Source organism: Mustela nivalis, assembly GCF_964662115.1.
Source record: "Mustela nivalis genome assembly, chromosome: 16".
NCBI lineage: Eukaryota > Metazoa > Chordata > Mammalia > Carnivora > Mustelidae > Mustela > Mustela nivalis.
Window position 1 is genome coordinate 65,853,822 of NC_139035.1, and position 21,861 is coordinate 65,875,682.

Genomic DNA, 21,861 nt, shown 5'->3' on the forward strand with positions numbered 1-21,861 from the left:
GTGTCTTTTGGCTCAACACCTACCAAGAGGCAAGCAGATTTCAGATAACAGAAGGAAGAGAAGGAGGTGAAGGAAGAGGAAGCAGAAGAGGGTTGGAAATTGAACTGGAGTGGAGCCCCTCATCCTTCGGCTCAGCTCCTGTGGGCAGGATGACTCCAATCAGTGGTGCAGGAAGTAGCTGTTGCATTAGTCATGGTTCCACTGAGGATCTGCCACTTTCTCAGCATCGAGGTCAAGGCAGGCTGCCCCAGCGTGGACCACTTTAGCATGAACATTATTGTGAATTAAAAGAAATCAAAATCCAGCAGGTTCAGAAAAGGCTCTTTGCCTCACCCTCAACTGTCTAAATTTACATTGGAAAAGAGACTGTACCAGGAAGAGAGCTATCAACAGAGAGCCCTCTTTACCTAAAAAAACATATCTGCATAATAAAACATCTTTGTTTTCCATCCTCTCCTCACCTTCCCCTTAATGGTATTCCTCCCCTTCCTGTCCAGACCTGTGCACCTCTCCTGAGCTCACATGAGCTTCATGTTGCCTCATTGTCTTTGGAATCCCATGTCTGTGTGGATTCCCTGGACACATGCAATTGGATTTTATTTTCTGCTATTAATCTATCTCGTGTCAGTTTGATTCTTAGTCCAGCTAGAAGGACCGTGAAAGGCAGAGGAATTTCTTCCTCCCAAGCACCAGCCAGCTCCACTTCTGTGTATGCTTGGCTGATAGTGGACAGAGGACAAGCTCTGAAGCAGTAGCTAGGAGACGGTCTTCTCAAGAGAGAGAGCAAACTTTTGGGGGTGAAGGAGTGTTTGTCATGTCAGTGACACTTGTGTAATCCCTGGACACAGGAGCCCCCCAAGGAGAAATCTAGGAGGTGCTTGGAGGCTATCTGGCAGGATATTCAAGCCCCCCTCAGAGAGCAGGGCATCGGCCATGTCCCCAGATGTCCTTGAGACCCTCCTTTTGGCTCATTTGTGCTCAGACCTTGAGCAAGGTCCTGTTTCTCCAAAAGCCCTTGCTGGATGCCCCCCAAACATCATCATAGTCCTTGAGTTCCTCCCTCCTCAGGACCCAGATGTGATCCCCCTCCCCAGACAGCCCCACAGCCCCACACACTCAACTGATGTGCCCTTCCCACCAACAGAAACCTCAACTTCTCTGCTGAAGAAATCCACTGCCCCTAATAACTGTTTCCCTTTCCTGAGCTTCTCATTCCACCCACACTCTGCCTCCCATTTCTCTCCCAGTTGTCTGGCCTCGAGCAGCTCTCCCCACATCTACTCTGGGCCCTTCTCACCTCTCACACCACATCTCTTGTACTAAAAGAGCTTTGGGCTAAGCATCAAGAAAAGTCCTGGGTGGACATGCACTAGATGCAGTGAGTTGGAGAAAACATACTGGTGTCTGGTCTCAATGTCTTCATCTGTATTATGACAGGATTGAAAGAAGTGAATGTTTTCTCACAGTACCCTGGGCTCTGACACTCCACACGCCTTCCTGTGTTCCTGTGTCCCCCCACCCACATGTCCTGCTCCTCCCTACTCTGCTCTGTGGCCACATGGGGTCCACACAAACTTCACTTCAGCTCCCAGGACCCCCTCCCCCATTTCCTCCTCCTCCTGCCCATTCAATCTAATCTCAGTCCTTCCTTTCCAGACTCACTTTCAAACCTGAAACACTGTTTTCTCACATGCCCTTTGGAATTCTGCGTGCAAATATACAGAACAGATATGAACTCTATTCTGGCAAGATGACATGCTCCGTAACTTGAAAAGACATAAAAAAACAAACATCCAGAAATGCAAGATTAAAATTAAAAAAAAAAAAAAGTCTTTTAGTTTTTTTCGGAATCCAGATCTGTGGTCATAGTGGGAAAAAAAAAAAAAAAAAATGGAAACACCCAGAGAATAACACAAAAGAAATGGGAAGTCCCAAAAGTTGGAGAGGATGTGGAGAAAGGGGAACCCTCTTACACTGTTGGTGGGAATGCAAGTTGGTGCAGCCTCTTTGGAAAACAATGTGGAGATTCCTCAAGAAATTAAAAATAGAGCTTCCCTATGACTCTGCAATTGCACTACTGGTTATTTACCCCAAAGATACATATGTAGTGAAAATAAGGGCCATCTGTACCCCAATGTTTATAGCAGCAATGGCCACGGTCACCAAACTGTGGAAAGAAGCAAGATGCCCTTCAACGGACAAATGGATAAGGAAGATGTGGTCCATATACACTATGGAGTATGATGCCTCCATCAGAAAGGATGAATACCCGACCTTTGTAGCCACATGGACGGGACTGGAAGAGATGATGCTGAGTGAAATAAGTCAAGCAGAGACAGTCAATTATCATATGGTTTCACTTATTTGTGGAGCATAACAAATAGCATGGAGGACATGGGAGATGGAGAGGAGAAGGGAGTTGAGGGAAATTGGAAGGGGAAGTGAACCATGAGAGACTATGGACTCTGAGAAACAGTCTGAGGGTTTTGAAGGGGTTGGGGGGTGGGAGGTTGGGGGAACCAGGTGGTGGGTATTGGAGAGGGCACAGATTGCATGAGGCACTGGGTGTGGTACAAAAACAATGAATACTGTTATGCTGAAAATAAATTTTAAAAATTTTTTTAAAAAAGAAAGAAATGGAAGGTGACATGGCAAACAGGGCGTGTGAGCATACCAGTAACCATGTGTATCTCCCAGGGGTTGGCTGTTCTTGCTGCTCTGTTCAGATCAGGGCACAACGCCTGAGACCAGGCAAATGGATGAGTGTTGGCATCGAGCCTTCTGCTGTCTCCTCTCAGTGACAGGAGGAATCAGAAGAAAACCACCCAACTGTACAGAAGAGGAAGCTGGTCCATCTGTGTATTCCCTGAATGCTGGCTTCCTTATTTGCTTGTTCCTCATTCTAAGAATTACTAATCACAAGGGTTACCCTGGAGTTCACAAATTTTTCACTTGTGTAACACTGGAGTACACAATCTGACAAATTAAAGTAATAAGCGATTCCAAGTTCGGAACACACCTGTGTCACTTGGTGAAATTTTCATGCTATGTTAACCTCAAGAGAGCCACCCTCAACACCAGGTACAAAGGGTTCCCCACGCATAAAGCCTTTCCTTGTATGAGGCCACACTCCTAAATTAGAGAATGCAGAGAGATATAATGCATCACGAAGTCAAGTTGGCAAATAAATAATACATTAGATCCCACAAGAAATCACACATAGCAGAAATTATATTTTAAAAGCTCAAAGATATAAAAAGAAACAACACCAGAAAAGAAACAGACATTATCAAAAAATACCAGATTTTTAATAGCAAAATAACCTTCTAGAAATAAAAACTCTTACCACTGTAATTAAAAACTCAGTGGGTAGAGGAAGTAACAAATAGAGTTGTACTGATTGCATTTAATGTTGTTTTTTTTTTCTGACTTATTTTGCCAGGACCCTTGTTACCAGATAGAAAGTCGGTGAAGGTACCCTCTGCCGTGTGTTTACTTACACTCGTCCTTAAGAGCACCCTCTACAAACATGACCTGAAGAAGACGTGAAGTTTTGCTAGCAAGTTCTGAAAATGCTGCCTAAGTGTTTACTTACTATCCTGCAAGGATTGTTCTACGTTTGCTTACTTTGCTATCTTGCTTAATGCCTATTTACCCAGAAGAAAACATTGTATGAGTCTGCTGGGGTTGCCATGGCAAAATACCCTAGACAGGGGGGCTCAATCATGTATTTTCTTGTTTGTTTGTTTTAATTATAATATGTATTTTATTTCATTCTATTGTTTCATTTAAGTATAATATTCAAACACATATTTCTAACAGTTCCAAAGACCGGAAGTCTGGGACCAAGGGGTCAGCAGGTTTGGTTCCTCCTAAGGCCTCTCCTTGGCTTGTAGACAGATGGTCACCTTAGCCCTGTGTCCTTGCATCACATTTTCTCTGCACACCCCACGTGTCAATGTCCAAATTTCCTCTTCTTTAAGAACACCATTCAGAGTAGACTAGGGCCCACCCTCAGGCCTCATTTTAATGACTCTTCGAGGGCCCTACTCTTGAGTGCTAAGGCTTCAAGATATGAATTCCCAGGAGATACAGCTCAGCTCACTTTTCAAAATCTTCTTCACTTTCAAATGTGGGTGTTTTTTTTTTTTTTTTAAGATTCTATTTATTTATTTAAGAGAGAGAAAGAGCAGGAAGGCGAGAGAGAGACTCCAGAGCAGACCCCATGCGCAGTGCGGAGCCTGATGTGGCACGCAAGCCCGTGACCACAACATCACAGCTTGAGCCAAAACCAAGACTTCATCACTGAACCCAGTGAGCCAGCCGGGCAACCCATCCAGTGTGTGTGTGTGTGTGTGTGTGCGCACGCATACATGTGTGCACACGTGTGTGTACACGTGTGCATGTATGTGTGTGTTTAACAAGGGTATTATTGATTTCTAGACCTCAGAGACTATTGCTCTGGTTTGTGAAAATAATGTCCGCTTTCCCAAAGCCTGTGACTCTGTTTTGTCTTCTTATTAATAGTTACAGCTCTGGTGTTTATGTTTAAATCAACATCTATGTTCTAAGATGTATAAATTATTCTGGTGTTTCTTTATCAGATTGAAAAAGAAACACATTTTCCCCTTCTTCCACTAGATTCACTTGAAAAGAGGAAAAAGGAAGAGCTACTTTTGTATTAAGATTTCTTATAACTCCAAATAATTAAGATTACTTCAGCAGATTTCATTGCATAACAGACTTACAAAACACAGGAATGGGACAAGAGCTCAGAAACAGATCCGTATAGACAGACCCAGTGTAATTGGTGCTACATAGCACTGGCCTTAGTGAAGTGACTAACATTGCTAAAAATAAAAATCTTACCTGTATTTCACACCAGGCACAAAAGTCAGTTCCAGGTATATTATAGATCTAAATGTAAAAGGTAAAATAATTGAGTTTCTCAAAGGTAAAATACTACAGTGGTTTTCAAAGGTGATCCCCAGACCAGCAGAAACAGCATCATCTGGAATTGTAAGAAATGCTAATTCTTGGACCTCTTTCCCAATCTAAGGAATTTGAAACTCTAAAGGTATGTGCCAACAATTTGTGCTTTAAAATGCCTTCCAGGGGTGCCTGGGTGGCTCAGTGGGTTAAGCTGCTGCCTTCAGCTCAGGTCATGATCTCAGGGTCCTGGGATCGAGTCCCGCATCGGGCTCTCTGCTCAGCAGGGAGCCTGCTTCCTCCTCTCTCTCTCTCTGCCTGTCTCTCTGCCTACTTGTGATCTCTCTCTGTCAAATAAATAAATAAATAAATAAAATCTTAAAAAAAAAAATGCCTTCCAAGTGATTCCACTTAAATTTGAGAATTACAGAGTCAGGAGATTATCTCGTGACCTCAGGACTAGAGTGACTAATTCACAGGATTAGATAACTATAGTCATAAAGAAAAGCATCCACAAACTTTGTCCTGTTAAAAAGAAATCCTCCTCACCCAAATATGACTTTATAAAACTGGAAAGTAAACCAGAGCCTGGCAGGAAATATTCACAATCTTATGTCCAACCAAGGATTCGTATACAGAAATGATAAAGAACTTCCAATCAACAAGAAAAAGACTGACTCCTCCCCTCAACATGTAGAGCTAAAAACCTAAACTGGTACTTCACTAAAGACAGTATCCAAACGGCTAATGGGCCTATGAGAGAAAGGTACATACCGTTAGTCACCAAGGAAACAGGAACTAAAACATAGTGGATACACTATGTCCCCATCAGAATGGGTACAATTCAAAGGGTTAGTACCTAGGATAGAGGAGGATGTGGGGAAGGCGGAAGGTGGACCACTGTGAAAACCTGTTTGCCAGCATCCACCAAATGCAAAAACCACGTGTGACCTGTGAGCCGGCCATTGCATTTCCACACACAGTCCCGAGAGAAATGAGTGGTCACGTTCGCAACGAGACATATACAAAAACGTTCAAAGCAGCACGATTCAAAATAGGTAAAGTCAGGAAACAATTCAAATGTCCGTGCCCAGCAGAATGGATAGACTGGGGTATATTTACCCGGTGGCTTACTACAGAGCCACCACTCCATGGCATGACATGGACAAGCCTGAGAGAAGTCACCCTGCTGGGGGGGAGACAGACAGAGTAGGGCACACCACGTGAGTCTCGTGACGGGAAGTCAAGGACAGAATCAAAACTGCTCTGTGCTGATGGAGAGGGGAAATCTGCTGTCTTTAAAAGGACCATGAACCGGCACCTGGCTGACTCAGTGGGTTAAGCCTCTGCCTTCAGCTCAGGTCATGATCCCAGGGTCCGGGGATCGAGCCCCGCATTGGGCTCTCTGCTCAGCGGGGAGCCTGCTTCCTCCTCTCTCTCTGCCTGCCTCTCTGCCTACTTGTGATCTCTCTTTCTCTGTCAAATAAACAAATTTTAAAAACCTTTTAAAAAATAAATAAATAATAAAAGGACCACGAGGGAGACTACCAGGTGCTGAGAATATTCCTCAGCAGGGCACTGGGTCACGCGTAGGTTCCTTCACAACAGGGAAGGAGAGAGAATCAAAAGCGCACTGACCTGGGGCGTTCATAGGTTAAGACATGACACCAGGCCGTTGCTGTGGGACGCTGGGAAGAGAGACCGGGAACTGCGAGAAAGCCAGCACAACGGCATGTTTTCACAGTGGTCACCAGAAGCCCTGATCCTCAATGGTGCCCTTGAGGAATGTGAGGGCAGCACAGAGCCAGACCCCCTCCCAACAGTCCAGGATCGCCCCGTGGGCTGTTACTTCCCCCAGGCTTGCAGTTCCGAGCACCCACAAGTCATAACCCGCTTCACTCGGGGGCCCCAACCACATGCTGAGAAAACACCTTGGCGCCAAAATGCAGGAGATAAGCAGGGCAGCTGCAGCGGGTTCCCAGCAGCTGGGCTGAGGAGGGGTGAGGCAGGGCACAGGGTTTTATGAGCAAACAAGCAAAACATAATCTATACAGAAAATCACCCAGTTCTTTCATAGGGAGACTTCAAGACGCCAGTGTTCAGTAACGTGCCCCCAGGGACGCCCGGGGAATACAGACATCCACAAGCCCCGAGTTCCCATGCTGGCATGATGTCTGCGGAGACCCCCCGAATTCCGTGCGGCTCAGACTCGCTCGTTCCGAATTAAAAACCCAGAGCCTGATGTGCCCAGTGCCTGTCAGCGGGTGTGACCCGTCACCTGCTGTGACATCTGTTCGTCAATGGGGACCCTGATCTTAACCACCACTTTAAGAAGAGCAGGCGGGTGCAACCTGGTACCTTATAAGCGACCTCCATCGACGTGGGGAGCTCTGCGGGAAGGCTCTGCTGCAGGTGCGGGACTTTATCTGCCTGTGAGCTACATCCCCCATACTTTCCCACAGCCACAGTCAGCCTCCAAAGAGATCTCTATGTCACATCTGTAATGAAAGTCCTAATTTCTCCAGCTTTGGGGAGGCATTCTCCTTAAATCTCCAAAATTTAAGTAAACTACTTTTACTATTTAAAGTTTATTCTATTCCTAACGAATCATTAATACGGAGCTAGTCAGATGTTCTCCCTCTTCTTTTCTCGTTACAGGGAACTGCATGTCTCAGGAGGCTTTTTGTTTTTAATGTATGTTGTCCAATGTGTTGGCATGAAGTTTTCTGAATTCCCATCATATTCCTTTAGTAATAAAGTCTGTGGTAATATCCTTTCTTTTCTTCTTAATACTGGTCGTTCGTTTTGTTTTGTTTTTTCCTCTTCCCTTGTTCATGTTGGTAAACTTCTATAAATTAATTCAATTAATCCTTTTAAAACCAAACAGGGGGTTTCATTGATTGTGTTGTTTTCTCCTTGACTGACTTCCTCTTGATCCTATTATTTCCCATCTCTGTTGGGTTTACTTTGCTCTTTCTGCTCTTGCCTCTCAAGGGAAAACATAGATCACTGATTCTAAATTTTTCTCACCAAGTTTAATACAAGCTTTTAAACTCTGTGGTGCCTCTTTGTTCTGTACCTCTTCTGATGAATCTCACATCCTTTGATATGCTATGTCTTCATTACCACTCAGTTAAATCTATTTTCTAATTCCCCTTTCAAATCCTTCATTAACCAATAAATTATTTGGAATTGTGCTGCTTAATTTTCAAATATTTGTGTATTTTAAATGTCTTGTTATTATGAACTTCAAATTCAATTCCATTTTGATCAGAGAATACAGAGAGTGATTTCAATTCTCTGATATTTACTGAGACTACTTTATGGCCCACAATGGTCTACAGTGATACTTCTTCATGCACAGTGGAAATTCATATATATATCCAGAATTCATAAGGTGCAACGTTCAGTGGGTGTATATTAGTCCTATTGTTATCCTGTTGCTTGAGTCTTCTACGTCCTTATTGATTTTTGTTCATTTATTCTATTAATTGCTGAGAACAGGTGTGCTAAACTCTCCAATCATGATTTCTATTTGTGTATTTCTCCCTTTGATTCTGCCAATCTTTCCATCAGGAGTTGTGAAATTCTGTTATTAGGTGCATTGACATTTACGGTTTTTATGCTTTCTTTATGAACTAATCCCTTTTTTAAGATTTTATTTTTTTAAGATTTTATTTATATACTTGAGAGAGAAAGAGAGACAGAGAGAGAGAAATATGAGAGGGAGCACTAGTGCGCAGGAGCAGTAGGCAGACTCCCCGCTGAGCAGGGAGCCCGACATCGGGCTCTACACCAAGACCCTGAGATCATGACCTGAGCAGAAGGCAGAGACTTAATTGACTGAGTCCTCAGGCATCCCTCTGAATTGATTATTTTATCATTACTAAATATTCCTCTTATTTACTATTCCCAGATCTTTCTAATTCCTCTTGTATATCCAAGTTTAAAGCTGGTATCATTTCTCTTTATCCCGAAAGACTCACCGTAGCATTTCTTAGTAAGTCTACTGTCAACAAATCCCCTCAGCTCTCATTTATCAGGACATATCTCTACTTGACCTTTAAATTTGAAGGATAGTTTTGCTGATTATATCTAGCATGCTATAAAACTTTAAGTTGATAGTTTTGTTTGCTTTTTCCTTAACCCTGGGAAGATACCATTCCATTGTCCTCTAGCTTATGTTTCTAGCAGGAAGGCAATGCCATTCTGACCTTTGTCCTGTGCGTAGTGTCTTTCTTCATGGCTGTTTTTCGGATTCTCTCTTTCTCTTTGGTTTTCAGCATTTTGACTATGACATACATTGATATGGGTTCTGGAACTTTCATCAATTTTGAGAAATATTTGGCCATTATTTCTAAAAATAGTTTTCCTGCCCCTATCTAGTTATTATAACACTAGTCAGAGGTACCGTTCAGTTATTTTAGCTTTTCCCCCAGTGTTTTATTTCAGGTATTTTCTATGGCCCTTTCTTCCAGATCACTGACTCCTTCTTCCACAGTGTTTATCCTGTTACTGAGATCATCCATTACGCTTTTCTCAGAACACATTCTACGCATTTGTAAAGTCTTCATATGGGGGTGCCTGGGTGGCTCAGCTGTTGAGCATCTCCCTTCGGCTCAGATCATGATTCCAGGGTCCTCGGATCCAGTCCCATATTGGGCTCTCTGCTCAGTCAGGAGCCTGCTTCCCCCTCTCCCTCTGCCTGCCGCTCTGCCTACTTGTGATGTCTCTATCAAATAAATAAATAAAACCTTTAAAAAATAAATTTTTCACATATTCTATATGTTTGTCCATATGTTCACCCATTTTTTTAATCTTGACTTGTAAATTTCTAGATACATATATGTATTTTTTTTTAATGGAAAGAGGTTTCATTTATAAAAGGACTATTTACACAGTGTAGGGGAACCTCAAGCAACATAACCCAGAGCTAGGAGCCACAGAGCCATCCCCAGCTCAGGGCCTATTAGCCAAACAGAGGGAGTCATTCCTGGAACCCAGAGGGAGAAAGTCACACAGAGTCAACCACTCTGAGAGGAGCAGTGATCTCTACTTGAGGGACAGAGCCAGCCAAATGCTGCAATATAATAGCGTTATATTGATAATATTAGTTTTAAGTTCCTTTTCTGCTAGTTTCAACATCGGGGTTATCAGTGGATCCCTTTCTTTCGAATTTTTTTTTTTTTATGTGTCCCATTTCCTCACATACTTCACAGTGTTTTATGATGTGCTGGGCATCGCCCATAGATAATGGGGGGGGGGCTTAAATAGTCAGCTCTTTTGCTTTGTTTTTATTTCTAGGAGTGTGCAGCCTCTGTCCAACGCACGGCTGCTCAAGTGAGGAAGTCAGTATCCAGATTGTCCCAGGGATGAAATTAGGTTGGCCTAGGCATGTTTTTTAAATCGACCTCGCCTCTCAGACTTCCTCCCAGAGCCAAGTCAGACTTCATTGGTCTCCTCAATTTTTCGATCCCGGAGCCCGGTGGGAGTTGGGCGTGTTTCACCTTTTGAGTCAATGGTAGCGTCCTCTGTTTCTAAAAATCATAAGACTACATGAGACTAGAGTCTTTCTACTTACGGACTCATCCACACTGCCCTTTCCTCAGCACTACAGGAGGGAAGCCAGCGAGAACTGTTAGCTCAAGTAAATTATCGCTGAATTTGAGAGTCTCTCAGACCCCAGTGACCCAGCCGCCCCCACCCCCACCATGGCCGGCGTGTCTCTCGGAACGTCGGCAGGCTTTCTTCTCCAGAGCTGCCTCCACGGTCATGTGTAAAGAGTGCTCTCTGAACGTCAGTGCGTTGGGGATTTTCGTGCCTCCACGTCTCTTCAGTGGCTTCATCGATAAGTACAATGTTTATACTCCCTAAACATTGTGGTGTTACAATGGAAACAAAGATCTACATCCTTTAATATCTCAGCCAGGAAATGGCTTATTGTGTTTAAATTCTAGCCAAATTGCAAAGAAAACTACAGTTTCTCTTTATTTTATTTTTTCTAACATGAGGTTCTTATGGTACTTATCTCCTGCTTGGTGAAAAAACAGAAAGAAGAAAAGAAGGCAGTTACATTTAAAACTCGGTACGGGATCTAGAATTCCATTTTTGTGTCACGAACCTAGGAGATCCTATTGTGCACATAGAACGCAGAAGGGACATACTCTTGGAGACTGTGACCCACAAAGTCTAGGGTCTCTCTAAGTTGGCTTCTTCTAAAGCAAACACACAAAATGTGTAACAGATGAAAAACCAGTAGGAGTAGGGCCAGGAGTTGTTGCAGAGAAGGAGGAAGGGGCAGCGGCTGCGCTTCCGCTCTGGGACACAGAGGAGACCCAGAGAAGTAAACCACTGATGTCAGAGGGCAGGCAATGGAACAGTGGGGAGCCAAGGGCATCAGGGGTCCAGCCCAGAGACGCAGAAGCAGAGCAGGGCATGGGAACCCTGATGGTTCTGCAGGAAGTTCACTACAAGGAGGGAGAACTAAGTCTGGAACAGGCGCTCGGAGCTCAGTCCTCACCAGGGAGTCACAGATTAACCCCTCAGGAGCCTGGAATTACTCACTGCAAAGAAGCTGCTGATGCTTTTATCTTGAAGTTACAATGACTTTGTAGTGGTCGACACAGCACACAGCTGTGAGGAGGCATGAGGAGGCATCCAAAGAAGAGAAAGCCACACAGCTTCCTGTCCCTTCTGCCACACGGAATCTCCGTTTGTTTGAACTATTGAAGTCTGGTCTGAAATGAAGGAGCCTGTCGATGGCCCGTCATGTAGGTGTGGGACGCCTCCCCTTCTGTTTCCTGGTTTGCTGGCACGCCGTGGCTCTGCCGGAGGGCGTCTGTTCTCGTCCCATGTTTTCCAGTCGCTGCTCTCCACGCTGGAAGGACCCATGAATGATCGTGTGTTCTTAGTGGGGCTGAGCAGACACGCCAATCTGAACACCTGACTCCAGCGAGGTATGCAGTGTCCTCGGGGAAAAGAAGACCCAGACGGCAGCATCCGTGACGTCTTTGCTTTCAGTGGTTCGTGGAAACGCCCACCCACCCCAAATTCTCGGTAAGACGGCACAAGTGCCCTGACAGACGATGACCGTACCTGAGCCAGGGACATGGTCTCTGCTGCTGTATCCTGCTACATACGGGGTCAGTGTAGTACATTGTCCTCTGGGGTCAGGACCCCTATTGTTCAACTTTGTTTTGATTTTTTGGTCAGGGAGCGCTTACCTTCCTTTACCTACATAATGAATTGCTCCTGAGGGGGACAGCCTGTCTCCCCCATCGTCCTCAGGACCATGCCAGCTGTGGCAGCAGGAAAGGCCATATGGATGGGAGGAAGGGAGCTTCTGCCCACCTGCCCTGTGTGCGGCACTTCCACCGGCCAGCACGGCTCATCCCCAAGACCTCTCTATACACCACAGGAGAGTGTAAGTAAAAAGTAAGAAATAGAGCCCCCCGAGGCAGCCTATTCCAGATCAGCAGGCGGTGGGAGCTCCCTGGTGCTCCTTGTACTGTGTGTTCATCAGCGGGAATCCTAGTTGCCAACCACTGTGCCCTGGGGAGTCCATGGCTGCGCCCACTTACTCCTTATTAAAATACTCGAGACCTTTGTTGAGAAAATGTTTCGGTAACCCTAAAGATTGTAACCTTGGTAAAGGGCTTATAGTGTCATGCCCATAACGGAACAAACATAGGTCTTCACGGTGCGGCATCAGAGGTGACTTGGGTCCCCCGAGGTGAGTGACAGCCACTGTGTGCCAGACCCGCCCCTTCACACGGCGACTATGGATGGGCTAGATGTACACACGCAGTGGGATGAGTCTTCAGGCAGCGTTTGGGGGAAACCATGGGAAGGATCAGAGCAATGTCGCTATCAAACACCATTTATGACAATGTAAAATGCGTGCACACAAAACTATCTGCAAGAGGACATCCACAGAAATTAGAAGTTACCCAATAGGAAAGTGGTTGTGTGTGTATGAAATTGGACATATAAGTGGCTGATAAGAACAAATGCAGTAAATGCTTAAGCAGAAGAAAGTGTTTTTGCCCTTGTCCTTGTCCTACACTGACATTCCCTGAGCCGAGGAGTCTGATGAGCTCGACCCTCGGTGTCTCACGCCCGACCCGTAAACGAAGAGATCCTTAGTAGGAGAACAGAAAGGCACCGCAGAGCGGTGAACGGGAGCTGCCACGCGCGGGACTTGGAGCGTCTGCCGTCGTGGGCGCTGCGAAGCCCAGCTCCGGGCGAGCCACGAAGGGACGTGCGGGCCGGGCGCGGCTTCACGGTCTCACCCGGGGCGCCACAGACACGGAGAGAGAAAGGAAACTGAACAGTAGACATGAAGACGTTCAGATCCGCCGTCTTAGCTAAATTCTTTAAAACAGTCCTCGTCTTCAAACATGAGCAGTGGTCCTGAATAGAGTCTTTTTACCCGTCAATCATTTTCATGAAGCATGACTTATCTTTTCAACGCTGTTCTGGAAAAATTGTCAATCTGTTGATTTGATGGAGTTTCGGTTCCTGGTAAAATTAGGCAAATACAAATTCTGATCCAGTCTGAATTCCACATCAGGATACATGCGACAGGCTCGCACCCCAAGAGGGTCCCCGGCCACAGCCACCATCCTTCCACCACAGCCAGAGCCGCTGTGACTCGCGAGGACCTTCTGCCCGAGCAGGTGTGGCGGGGCTGTTTAGTCCCTTCCTGGTTTACAGGGTCGCGCCCGGGAAAGCCGCAGCGGCCAAACACACAGCTGATTCCAGAGCGGGGTCCACACGGGGCCTGCAGGTCTCTCCAGACGGCCCCTTGGCCAGCAGTGTCCGCAGCCACGCTCCTACGGGTTCCTTGGCCAGCCTGAGGTGTGGAAGAGCAGGTGTCCAGACCAGACGGGGGGGGACCCCAGCGGGCCTGCAGGGGACTGCTCCCGGGCCTCACAGCCTTCAGCCTTTCTTGGGTTAAATGGTGCTCTTGGGAGATGGCGGCTCGCAAAGGCTGGGTTAATCGGCAAAATCTTGCGTCTCCCTATCGTGGAGGCTTTATTGTGGAGAATTTAAACATGGAAGAGGCAAAGGAAGGCACAGTACTGTGACGGAGCTAAGTGGCTCATCCCCCGTGGGCCGTGGGCCTGGTCGTCCCCCGACACGCTCTCCGACAGGCACCCCCGCACCCCTGCCCCTCCACACCAGCCTTCACACCTCTCTTCACCCCTCACACCGCACCCGTATCTGCCCCCACACCCATCCGCCCCCGCCTACCCCACGCATACCCACACCCCCCTGCACAGCCTCCGTACCCACAACTCTTCCCACACTCCCTCCACACCCACACCCTGCATAACCACACCCCCCCTTACGCCCTCCACACCTCCACCCACACCCCCCTGCACAGCGACAGCCCCACCCGTATCTGTACTGTCCTCGCACACCTCCACACCCCCACAAATTCCAGGGGTCCTACCCTTTTATCGACAAGCACTGCGGCGCGTGTTACAATATCAGGATCGTACCTAAAACAGCAAATAGTTCTCGAGTCCCCTTAAATGTCCAGTGTACTTTTAAGTGGTTTTTTTACATCTTCAGATGGATGAAAAAAATCAAAAGCACAACAGTGCATGACACATGGAGGTCACACGAGGTTCACATTTCCACATCCATAAATCAAGTTTTGTCGGCACAGACACTTGGTCATTACGTGCTCCAGCTTCTGTGCCCCGTCCGCAGAGCGGAGCTGTTGTCACTGGGACACGGTGGCCGCAAAGCCCAGAGCATTTACTATCTGTCTCTCAACAGGAAATGACCACCCACCCCAGCCCCATTCTGCAACCTCCAGCGCCCCAGCCTGGAAGGAACTCTGCGACAGCCCCTCCTGCGGCTGTGCCACCTCGTCCGAGACCCACCTCCCCAGCCACTAAGGCGAGAGGGAGCCACGGAGCTGGGATGAGGGTGTGGGCGGTGGCGCGGCCGTGGGCCGTGTGGCCACCAGAGGGAGCAGCTGGGCAGTTGGTGGCTGGAGAGCGTGCAGTCTGTGATCTGGACTCCGGCTCGCCCTTCTCAGGTGTGTGCTGAGTCCCAAGGTGGCCCAGGGCCATTCTGGCTGCCAGTGGCAATGATCAGAACTTCTTCGGTCCGTAAAAGAATATTACAGCAGTGTGTATGTCTCCCAAACTTCTGAGTATCTCCTCGGCCTGAATATCCACGGAATTAATGACAGATTCTAGAACAACAAATACCTTCAGGATTTGTGGGGTTTGCCCCCTCAGCTGACCCAACCCCCTGTCCTGTAGAACGTGAAGAAACTCAGATCATCCTGAAAAGCCCTTTAAAGGACTTCAGGGTTGGGGAGTGCCTGGGTGGCTCAGTGGGTTAGGCCTCTGCCTTCGGCTCAGGTCATGGTCCCAGGGTCCTGGGATGGAGCCCCTCATCGGGCTCTCTGCTCAGCAGGGAGCCTGCTTCTCCTCCTTCTGACCCTCCCCCTGCTCGTGTTCTCACTCTCTCTGTCTCTCTCTAAAATAGATTAAAAAAAAAAAAGACTTCAAGGTAGAGACTTAGTGTTTGTAGACGAACCCAGGCAATGAAGCCTGGCCTTATTGTTCCCCGATGCGGCAGGCATTCCACCAAGGAGCTCTTTTATGTCCCCCCACCCACCCTACAGCAAGACTCAGTTCCCTTCACCCATGACTTTTAATATCACTATGAAAATTCTTCTTATAGGGCCTGCCGTGTGAATCTGCAGAACAGTCCGTAAGGAAGAGAAAGCAGCCTGGGCGTCTTGTGCGGTGAAAGACTGAACACAGGCAAGAGGGCGTTGTCAATTGTTGGAAAGAAGAGATGAGAGTGTGGGCTGAGAGCAGCCGAAGTGACTCCCAGAGGCCGTAGCTTGCACCAAGCTTTCCAGGAGTCAGCCGTGGAGGTGACGACACAGACCTCCTGCCTTTGAAGGAAGAGTTTTATTACGTACAAACCCCAGGAGAAGGGGCCACGTGGAACACGGCACACTTCGGACTGGAGGCAAGGCAAGGAGAAGCAGGGTGGGAGCCTCTCCTGCGGTTTCCACAGCAATGGCAAGGCAGGCGGGCCGGCAGGAGGGTCGGCGACTCAGGGTAAGGCAGTCCGAATAATTTCAGTGGGCTGGGAACAAGCAGGAAGGTGTTGGTTGGTGCCCTGGGTCATTAGAGGAGGGGGAGATCTTAGTTTGGTGTTTGAGTTACAGGAGGAAGGTGGCTGCAGACACGGGATGTGGGTTGGCTGGTTTGCCTGTGAAAGGTTGCTCCTAGGGAGTCATGTGCTAGTTAGGAATCAGCCAGCCCTAGAGGGACAGTCTGTCCTGGCCAGCTAGGTCCTCAAGACTTCAAAACACCATAAAATACAGAAAACAAAAAACACGGTCACTCCATTGGGCATTTCACACCTGGGTCAGAGTGGCGACGGAGAGGAAAGGACCATTCATCTACCAAATTCAAGACCACACCACAGTGGTTTAGCCCAGCGAGTAGGACGCCGGGTCAGCGAGTTTCTGCAACCGCTGCTAACCACGGCCACTGTCTCTGAACACACCGAGGTGGGGAGGATGGGAAGTAGAGACGGGCGCCGAGGACCTTATGGGCCACGACTCGAGTGAGGAAACCCATAGTAGGAAAAAGTTCACACAGTTTCTGCCTCCCCAAGATCACATGGAAGGACCTCCTCTCCCCGCAAGACAGAAAAGCAGAGCCCACTTACCCCGGGCCTGACCCAGGTAGAGCCATGGACAGTGCGTACGGCACAGACGTTGGACGTTGGGCGGAACAGGTCAGCCTGTGTCTGCGAGAGGGAACACATGGAGGCTGAGTCAGGCACCTCAGCCCAGGACTTGAGGAGTCTCTGAGCACAGCCGGGGGCGGGATGAGTAGGGGGTCAGGCAGCGTCCCTGGGCTGACAATATGCCGGGAGCTCAGCGGCCCCAGGAGGATACACTTCGGGGCAGAGTGGCAGGCAGGAGACAATGTGCAGCAGGCCCTGGGGCCTCGGGCAGAGCCCTGCCACCTGTTCCCCCAGGAAACATGGTTAGATGAAAGGTGTCAAGCCAGGGTCATAATTCATGCTGACGAAGGTCCACCCCTCCTCCTGCCTAACACCCAAAGCCAGCCTTGAAAGGATCACAGAGTTTCCCATTAGCCCAGGAAGCCCACATTTAGGGCTCTCGTGTCGCTCTTGTTTGGGGGTGACGACCAAGAGTGAAGATTGTGCACCATCTCCGGCAAGTACGACCCCGGAGTCATGGACCACCTGTTGTCTTCGTGTTGCTTCAGCCTTTCCCAGGTTAATTTTAATTATTTTCATATTTCATCATACTAGGATGCCCTCGACCGTCAGTATGACAATACTTTAGGCTCCCTTTAGGGAAGGAAAATCTGACAAATGCACAAAAACACAATATTGATCATTTCATGTTCTAGCTTTTAAGGGTTCTCTTAAACCACACTTATGTGTTAATCACCATCCTTGTGAATCAAGGAAAGATAAATTTAAGAGAAATAAGTCGGCTGTGGATTCTGAAAACTTCGTAAAGCTGCTGTGGCCCCTCCAACTGTCACAGACCTCATCACTTCCGTCGGTGGCGGTCCTCTGCTCTGGTCTGTGCTGCAGAGACGGCAGGTGCCTCCCCAAATCACCGGACATGGAGCGGGCACGTTATCACCAGCAAAACGCACCTGTCCGCCGGGGGAATACATGCGGAGAAAGGCTCTGCTGGCTGTGTCCTTCTCCTGAGAAGTCACCGTAAGGTGCAAAGAAGGGGGTGTCTCCTTCCCAGATCCTGCCCCCAACGCTCTCCTGGTGGGTAAAACGGTGGCGTTTCCCACAGGAGCCTGACCGTGAGCAGCAGCGGGGAGCAGGAAGGAACGCGGGTCCCTGTTCCCTTCACGGATCCGCTTGTGAACGCCTTCCTCCGGGTGTCCATCCAGCGAGAGGAATGAACCTGTAGTCTGTTTCTGCCGCGTTATTCTGTTATTTGGGCTGTTCCTGCCTCAAGCAACTAGAGCGAGGCCTAGCCGATGTTTGTTCACAAGTTGTCGTCCTTGTGAAATACAGGCTCTCCTACATCCTTACGTGAAGGGCCACAGCCTCGCAGCACGGTCTCACATTCTCGTGCCTTTATTTCCCCAAAATACAATCTCAAGAGGAGAATGTCTGGGTGGAGAGGTCTGTCCGTTTTTCATGGAAAGAGAGTCTGTCAAGTCGCTTTCCCCAAGTCTGTTTGGAAAAAATCCTGTATTTCTCTCCCTTTTTGTTGCCCACCTGGTAAGAACGGTGTCTCCTGTTGCTGTAATTTGCATTTCCGTGATTACTAAGGACGATGATTATCTTTCCTAGTTTCTTAGCCAACTTGGATTTGCTCTTTTGAGTTTCCTGTTCAGTCTTTGCCGTTACTCTCTGAGCACTGAGCTTGTTCTTACAAATGACGAAGAGATGTTTCTCATCATTAATACCAGCTCGAGCTATCTGTAATTTTCCCCAATCTAGGGTCGATGATGTTATCTATTGCCATACAAAATTTAAGTTTTTTAACATGTATTATTTTATTTTATAGTTTCCGAGTTCCTATTTTGGTAAAATAAATAAATAAATAAAAATAAAAATAATAAAAATCTCTGAAACTTCAGTCCTTAATATATCTGGAATTTATTAATGCTGTCAGGTAGATTTCCAATATTTCTTTCCTGGATGGAGAGCCAGCCCTTCTTCGGTTATTCTTCTGCAGCGATATGGAATCACTCTATCCCTTACCTTCAGTTCTATTACCACACTACTTTCTTCTCAGCTTTTAATTTATTTTATGTCCATTGCCATATGTCTAGCACATAACACTGTGTACCTGTAAGGTATACAACCTGTGAACCTGATACATTTCTACATTGTCACAGGATTGCCGTCGTAGCAGTAATGACCGCCTCTCTCTCGTCACATAATGATTGTTTTCTAGGGGTTGGGATCATTAAAATCTGGTCTCTCAGCAAGTCGGGTGGCTCTGTATTCCCTCTCCCGTACATGAGAATCTCTAAGACTTCTCTGCTACTCTCTGCAAGTTTGTCCAGTCGCTGTCGGTCTTGTCCCTCCCTGTGCCATCCCCACTGCCCTGTCCCATAGAATTTGGGGGACGGTGCCTCTAAGTTTTAATATTCAGTATGGCAGGTCCCATACCCACATCATTATTTTTTTTTCACATTTTTAGCCATTTTAATACTTCTAATTTCATTTAATTTGCACATCTTCGTGGTTGATATTTGATTATATTAACTATTCCAAACCAAGAATAGGCCATATATTTCCATTAATTCAGAACACATCTTTTGCCCTTCGGAAGACTCTGCTTTTCTTCATTTGGTGTGTGTACCATTCTTGTGAAATTCCTTCCTAAGAATTTCATATTTCTGCCACTTTTTTTGAATGGACTATTTATTCACATTTTCAATTCTAATTGATTGTTGTTAATAGAGAGAATAGCTTTGATTTTCCTACACTTACCTTGTCCACATGACAAAAATCCCTGTTCAAATTCAAGTTGTTATTTGCTTTATCAAATACGGTTGCTTGGGTTTCCCAGGTACATGGCCTTATCACCTGTGGAAAGAGCTAAGTTTAGTTCTTTTTGTCACATCTGTAGGGGACACAAGGGTCCCTCTGCCTTGGCAGTTGGCTTTCAGGCCCAGGACAAGAGGACCTTTCCAAAGGCCACCAAGCCAGTAAGACATCTCGACTGTCAAGGCTCAGGACAGCTCACCAGCAAGGCCTGGACCTCCCAGCACATTCTGTGTTCGGCGCTCTTTGATCACATGGCGAGAAACCAACTACACTTCCTCTCTCTCTTTTGGAAGCACCAGGACTCTGAAGTCTGAAATGCAGCACAGAACGTGCACCTTCGTACCTTGCAAAACGTGTTTCCTGGGAGTCAGGCTTATATTTCTAAGATGGAGCTCCCCAGGCCAGGACTGTCATGGAGCTGTTGGGCTAGGGTTGATGTGGTCACTGCTGTTGAAATCTAGAAACCGAGACACAGATGTAATGTCCCACTTCCCTCCATTTCGAGCTGTATTTCTGGAACCCAAAGAAGTTGATCTAACTTCTGGAAGTTCTAACAAGGCTACTTTGACCCTCTGTTTCTTCTACCCGACGTCTCCGTGTGTCCACTCGCCAACGAAGCATCGCAGTACATTTTCCAGCACAGTCCCAGCGCGTCTCCAGTCTCTACATGCACCGGATCCAGTGCTAAGGGCTATCATTTATGCAGGACGCAGCAACCCGCCGGTAACAGGTGTAAATCTTAGACTATAAATTCAATGGGCAAGAAATAGCACTTTCTTCAGTTTCTATTGGTTAACCTCTAACTTCTAAGTCTGAGCATCGCTCTACTCTGTGGTCGGGGAGGTGTAACCAGAGCTTTCCTCGGTTTCTGCCCCAGTCCCTGGAGTCCTGACTCTAATCCAACAGCCCCTGGTGCGCATCCACTGAACCACACAGGTCACTGCTCAGATATTCACCTCGCTTCCTGCGCAGCCTCACAGACCCTGCGCACTCTCTGACATTTCTGTGCCACAAACATGAGCATGAAGTTTTGTTCGGCTTTCCCTGCTGCGCTGCCCGGGAGTGCCACCCTGCTGGGAGCTGCTGCCTCCCTGGGAATACTGCCAGGCGTGAGGGGACAGGTGCATTTCGAGCCCCTACCCACCTCTCTGCCCCGGAGAAACACTGTGCTCTGGCGTAGGAAGATCTTCTTGTTTCGTGAGGATGTTCTGTTTAGGCTTGACATCCTGTTCTGTCTTCCATCACCGAACATTCGGAAACATAAGCTAGAGATTCTGTTTTCTGTTCTGCCACATTCTTCCCCCGAGGCACACAGAAATGCGCCGCATATCTTACATGGATAAGAATGAAAAACAAAGTATCAAGGAAAGGAATTCAGACATATGTTAAAATGTTAAATATTATCCAGATACAGAACTTCAAGATTTCTCAAAAAGAGGAGCTTTTGCCCACAGGCAAAAATTTTGTGTTTGTATTGTAAACGTCACCGGCTGTCTGTGAACAGTGGTGTGCTAAACGTGGAGAAACTGTGGGTGGCAAGACACCGGCGTGAGCCCCAGGGCTGTGCCAAGCAAACCCCTGATGGAAGGTTCTGGCTTAGCAAAGACAGACATCTCCCTGCAGAAGGGGATGAGCGGAAAATCACTCACCCTGTGAGCCAGGAAGGAGGAAGATGTGGAAATTGTTTGGGGTAATCCCGACTTTCACAAGAAAATAGGAAAAATAGCTCAATGCAGGGTGAAAAGCCAGGGCACAAAAATGTGGAAGAGCCCCTCTAGGGATGGTTCAAAAGAATCAGCAAAAGGAAAATACAAGCCATGGGAAAACCCAGCCTGAGTTCAGAAAAAGAAGATGAAGAGGGTAAAGCCTCTTCATGCCGCATCACTGAGCAGGAGCCACACTGAGCCCAGAAGCCAAGGGAAGACCAAGGGGACGAGAGAGCCGGGGAAGTGACAGTGGTGTGGAAAGGTATGCCTGGTCTCGGAACACAGGCCCGGCCCAGGAGCAGGGGCACAGCAGCCAGGACTGAGCCCCAGCTCAGCACAAACAGCAAACAGTCACCAGAGCGTCTGTCCCCGATTACACCTGCCCTGGCTTATTGAGAGCCCCTCTTTTACACCCTAAACTTCTGAGGATGGTCTGGCAAAGAACATCGAGTCAAAGTTCTGGGAGGAAAAGCTACAGCTCACGGCAAAGGGCATCGACCCGATGCCACAGACTGGAGAACAAAAGTAAATCTGAGTCACAGTCCCGTAAAACTCACCAGTGCTTCGGGAGGGTCACAGATGCACCCACGTGCATCTACTTGGGTCCTATTAGGAAGCAGAAACCAAACAATAAGCTAAGCAGAAGAGGTTGAGTAGAATTTGTGAA

General features: G+C 47.4%; 2 long non-coding RNA genes across 2 annotated transcripts; one reads left to right on the top strand and one right to left on the bottom strand.

Moving 5' to 3' along the window:
• Nucleotides 1-10,865: 10,865 nt before the first annotated feature.
• Nucleotides 10,866-18,554, top strand: LOC309850029. Its single transcript, XR_014304020.1, has 2 exons — nt 10,866-11,985; nt 15,640-18,554. It is a non-coding gene; the product is annotated as an uncharacterized lncRNA (long non-coding RNA).
• On the bottom strand, nt 15,857-21,724 carry LOC309850028. Its single transcript, XR_014304019.1, has 4 exons — nt 20,633-21,724; nt 19,832-20,232; nt 19,432-19,527; nt 15,857-16,728 (listed from the first exon to the last, which is right to left on the bottom strand). It is a non-coding gene; the product is annotated as an uncharacterized lncRNA (long non-coding RNA).
• Nucleotides 21,725-21,861: the final 137 nt, after the last annotated feature.